General features: G+C 61.5%; 1 long non-coding RNA gene across 1 annotated transcript; it reads right to left on the bottom strand.

Moving 5' to 3' along the window:
• Positions 1-254: 254 nt before the first annotated feature.
• Positions 255-2,377, bottom strand: LOC121024869 (uncharacterized). The gene is made up of 3 exons (XR_005787837.1): positions 1,088-2,377; positions 627-931; positions 255-549 (listed from the first exon to the last, which is right to left on the bottom strand). It is a non-coding gene; the product is annotated as an uncharacterized LOC121024869 (long non-coding RNA).
• Positions 2,378-5,343: the final 2,966 nt, after the last annotated feature.

Here is a 5,343-nt window from a genome sequence, read left to right as displayed (position 1 = left end):
TAGGGGGGCCCGGGCAGAGGGGGCAGGGCCAGAGGGACTGAGGGGATCCCAGGCAGAGGGGGCAGGGCTGGGAAGACTCGGGGTGGGGGGGGGGGTAGGGGAGGAGGGAGCAGTCCCGGGGGACCCCCCCCCCCCGGACAGAGGGAGCAGGGACAGAAGGACTAAGGGGGCCTAGGCAGAGGGGGCAGGGCCAGAGGGACTGGGGGGACCCCAGGCAGAGGGGGCAAGGCCAGGAAGACTGGCAGGGGGGGGCGGGCGGAGGGGGCAGGGCCGGAAGGACCGGGTGGAGGGGTCCTGGGGCAGCGCAGGGTCCTCCAGGGATGTCGGGTCGGGGGTACGCAGATGGGCGTGCCTCTCTGATCCTTAACAAGTGATCGACGGCACTGAAGGGCCCGGCCGGCAGCCTCCTTACATCATCATTAGATGCCATTAAAGAATCAATAATGGGAAGAAGGGGGTCTCTGCGGAAGGTCAGAGCTGGGTTGCACTTGAGGGGCCTGCTCAGGGCGCACTGATCTGCTCACCGGGTCTCTGCGTAACTAGAGGATTCTGGGGGAAACGCCTTCACTCAGAAATCTTGACGATAAATGCAACCCCCTTCCTCCCCCCCGCCCCCCGCCGCTTACATTTTTTATGTTTCCTGTTTCCAACACGGGAAATCCTAGCTCCGCAAGTCGGCTGCTGGCAGGTGGCCGCAGGGGTCCCAGGGAGGCAGCAGGGCGCGTGCAGGGCACCCGGGGCTGCCGGGCCCGCAGGCCCCAGGCGGGTGCAGGAGGAGGAGGGCCCGTGAGAAGGACCACCCCGTGTGTCTCTGCCTGTCGGTGTGAAACACTGGGGCACGCGCATGTTCTGAGCCTCGTCAGCAATCCAAAATGTGCGCCCGGGTTGGAACCGAGTATCGTGGGGACTCGTTAAACCAGTAAAGTGGAAACTAGAGAGAGAAACAGTCAAATGACAATTGGACATCCGCCTCTTTAAGCCGTGCCCTCTCTGCACACGGTGTCAAGGGCACGCACAGCCTCGTGTGGTCCCCCAGAATGACTCCAGCTCGCTGCGGGTGTCAGCCAGCAGGCCCCGCGACACCCACCTCCGATCAAGTCCTCCGCGGTGATGCATAGGCTTCTACGTATTTCTTGGAGCTGTTTAAGCCTTAAATTAAACGAGCAATCCAGTGTGTTGCAGCGTCTCAGGGAGTTCTGCACCTGCCTGGCCTGGGAACGTACTGGCTGGCACAGGGCCCGTCTCTCTTACTAAACGGAAGGAAGGAGAAATGAGTCACGACGGACCCGGTCCTCAGTAGACAAAGAGGTATTTTAACCCTCCTTTCCTTCCAAATACACAGACAACACAGCGTCCTTGGCGAGGGGCGTCGGGCCCCGGCCCCGCGGGGCGGCTCTAACTGGCCTCCTTCCCAGGAAGGGGGGACGCACTCGCTCTGCCCTGGGCTGCCGGCTCCCCGTCCTGGGCGGCGAACGAGTGTCCAGAGCAGACTCTGCGATTCTAGTTTCGGCCGCACTAATCCACCCTCCGCACCTGGGGGCCCTTTGTCCTCCCTGCCCCCCCCCCCCCCAGCGCCTCCCCCAGCACCCGGGGCCAGTAAACACATCTCCGGCCCTAAGTGTGAACAAAAGCGCAGCGGTGTTAGGATGCAAAAAGGGGGAGGCAGACACGGGGCAGGCGTCTACAGGATCGGCCACGTGCGGACTAAACTGTGCTCTACACGGTGACCAGCTCAGAGGTGGCTGGGCATAGAATTCTGCACGACCCTGCCAGGCCACGCCAGGAACACAGGGATCGACCAACGGCAGGGAGCCCCCGAGCTCCTGGCTGACGTCAGGCTCGGGATCCTGCCACCTGAACTCCCGGGATGTGGCCCGTCTCCACTCTGGTGCGGTGGCTTTCACAGAGTGGACGCACAGGGTCATATTAGTTTCAGGCGGACGTACGGGGATCGCACAACTGCACACAATCCCCAGCATCCCGCACCGTGAGCCTAGCTGCCATCCGTCATTACACGACGTTATCACAACATTACTGCCTGTGTTTCCTATGCTGTTCTTTTTTATCCCCGTGACTTCTTGATTTTGTAACTGGAAATTTAGACCTCCTTAATTCCACTCTTAAAAAGGATGCCAGGTCTGTTTCCCCTGTGCACTGCAGGTGGGCACATAAGGTGGTGCAGCCTCTGTGGAAAAGTATGGAAGTTCCTGGAGAAAATAAACACAGAGACGCCACCATCCACGCAGCAAGCGTACTTCAAAGAACTGAAGGCGGGGTCTTGAAGAGACACTGGCACACCAGCGTTCACGCTGGCATTATTAACAATAGCGAGGGGCGCCTGGGTGGCTCAGTCGGTTGAGCTTCCGACTTCGGCTCAGGTCATGGTCTTGCAGTCTGTGAGTTCGAGCCCCGCATCGGGCTCCGTGTTGACAGCTCAGAGCCCGGAGCCTGCTTCCGATTCTGTGTCTCCCTCTCTCTCTGCCCCTCCCCCACTCACGCTCTGTCTCTCTCTCAAAAATAAATAAGCATTAAAAAAAATTTTTTTTAAATAGCGAAACTAGAGGCAACCCAAGTGCCCGTTGTGGAAGTAAAGGAATAAAGGAAATGTGGCCCGTCCGTAGGATGGAGTATTACTCAGCCTTAAAAAGGAAGGAAATTCTGACACCTGCTCCAATATGGATGAACCTTCCAGACAGCACAGTAAGGGAGACACACCTTTCGCAAGAAGACAAATGCGGTATAATTCTCCCCACAGGAGGTACCCAGAGCGGTCAGATTCATCGAGGCACAAAGTAGGTGGTGGGGGCCGGGGCTGGGGGAGGGGCTCGGGGGGGGGTCACGCTTGGTGGGGACCAAGCTTCAGTTCTGCAGCACGAAGGGTCAGGCGGAAGCCGGTGATGTCGGCTGCACAGCAGTGTGAACGTGCTCGCTCCGCCAAACCGTGCGTCCAAAAATGGGTAGAGCGGGGGGTTCTGTGGTGTGTGCTCTACTGTGACGAACAGACTCGCAGAAAGGGAAAGGACAAGAAGGCCGGGTCTCACGGCAGAACCTCGCGCTCTCTGAATCCTGCTCTTACGGGGCCTCCGGACACACGCCGTGACAGAGCGGAGGCCCGAGGTCAGGCCCCGGGCCCGCCACCGGTTCGGAGCAATCTCGGACCGGCTTCGGTTTCCTCCTGCGCAAAACCGGTGAGAACCCCAGCTACCGTGCTGGCCTACGAGCGAGGGCCGCCGCGTGTGAGAACGACCGCTATGCGCCCAGGCTGGAGGGACACGCACGGCCAAGCCCACCGCTGCCTTCTCTCACGTTAAAGGACGGTGAAGCGTCCCGGCTGTCGCACCACCCGCTCCAGCTGCCAGATGGAGCCCCACGTGGGGACGGCAGCCTGCCAGCGGCCGCCGCGGAGCCACGCGCAAAGGAGGAGCCAGCTCTTCATCGGCTCGCCGTCGGGAAACCTCACCACGGCGTGTCTGTGAAGGGCCTTTTCGTGCAAGTTCCCAGGACTTTAAAAAAAGAAATCTGACCCAGGAAGCCTGGCAAATGGCCGATGAGCACCCGAAGGGATCGTCACCGTCACCAGCCAGCAGAGAAATGTGAACCAACCCACGGTGAGAAACCACGGCTCGTCCCCCGGGATAGCTGTTACTCAAAACAGGGAACATAACAAGTTGTCGAGGGCGCGGGACAATTGGACAGTCACATAGGGCTGGCGGGAACACGGATGGTGCAGCCGCTTCAGCACACATTCCGGCAGCTTCTGAAACTATTAAGCATATACTGACTGTACGGCCAGCAATTGCACACCTAAGTCTTTACCCTGGGGCCCCTGGGGGGCTCAGTCAGTTAAGCATCCGACTTTGGCTTCTTTCATGATCTCGAAGTCTGTGAGTTCGAGCCCCGCGTCTGGCTCTGTGCTGAAAGCTGGGAGCCTGGAGCCCAGAGCCTGCTTCGGATTCTGTGTCTCCCTCTCTCTCTGCCCCTCCCCTGCTCGCACTCCGTGGACGGGAGGAGTGGTGGGGGCAATGCTGAGCCCAGGGGCCGGGGCAGCACATCTCCAAGAGGTAGCAGTGACATCTGGGGGTCTGGAGGGATGACGGGCGGTCGATGACAGGCGTTAGAGGCGAGGCACGAAGAGAGAGTGGCCCGCTTCCCTGTCACCTGTGTCATCTCCTTGGATCTTCTGCTCCGGACGACCTGAGCGCGAGCTCCTTCCAGCTCTGTGTCCAGCTGTGCGCCCAGCCGTGAGGCGGAGGTGGCTTTGTGCCGCGGGAAGCGTGCCTGGGACGGGCAGACGCCGTCCCGTAAGTTACAGAGGGAGGAGCTCTGTCCACATGAAGGTTGTGTGTAGGCTGGAAGAGCCCGGGTGTGGGACTCACAGGGGCGCCGAACAGAGGAGGACGGCCCGATCTGGGAGTTCACGGTGCTCCCGGGAGCCTGGGACCGCGAACGGCACGTCACACAGCCTCTAACCTGGTGGAGCCAGGGCCGGGCCCAACCGCGTGTCCTTCCAGCGACACGAAGCACCAGAGAGGGAACCGGGTCCTCTCCACCTTGCTCCCCCGGGCCGCTGCCCGGATGCTAGTGCACACGCTGGCCCACGGCTCCCGGGCCATGTCGGTCTCTGGGCCCAGGGCACTGGGTGTTCGCCAGTGTTCATTCGCTCACGGGTACTCTCCCGCCACCGCCTGGAGCCACCCGCCCCACGCTGAACAGCACCTGGAAGCCTGACTCTTTTCTTTCTTTTTAAATGTTTTCAATGTTTATTTATTTTTGAGAGAGAGAAAGAGGCAGAGCATGAGCGGCACAGAGCCGTCGGCACAGAGCCCGACGCGGGGCTGGAACTCACGGAGTGTGAGATCAGGCCATGAGCCGAAGTCAAACGCTCAACCGACGGAGCCACCCAGGCGCCCCCTGCCTCTCCTCTTGCCCCGTGGTGACTCTTTGGTGTCAGCAGGACAGATGCGTCCTGTTCTCCTCCCAGGATCCCAGATGCCTGCTAACCTGCCCGCACCTCTGAAACCACAACAGGCCGCGCACAGACTCAGACACGGCTGTGCACCGCTCGCCTCGGCCACGGCCCCGGACGCTGTGCCTGCGGCCCTCGAGATCCCGCTCCGACGGCCGCCCGCCATCTGCGCTTTCGGCCCCAGGCGGGTGGGCCGAGCCGTCCGTCACACACCACGGCAACACACAGCGGCCGGGCACAGGAGCCGAGGCCGCCCCGAGACCCTGGGGCTGGGGACTCCGGGCAGGGCTCACAGGACAGCCCTCCAGCACGCGGGGGTCCGGGCAGCAGGTCGGGGACGGCTCCCCCCATGTGTGCGGTGCTGACGGCGGCCGTCC

This window comes from Herpailurus yagouaroundi, unplaced genomic scaffold (genome assembly GCF_014898765.1).
Source record: "Herpailurus yagouaroundi ecotype Mexico unplaced genomic scaffold, PumYag 67250, whole genome shotgun sequence".
Lineage (NCBI taxonomy): Eukaryota > Metazoa > Chordata > Mammalia > Carnivora > Felidae > Herpailurus > Herpailurus yagouaroundi.
This window is presented reverse-complemented; position numbering and strand designations above follow the sequence as displayed.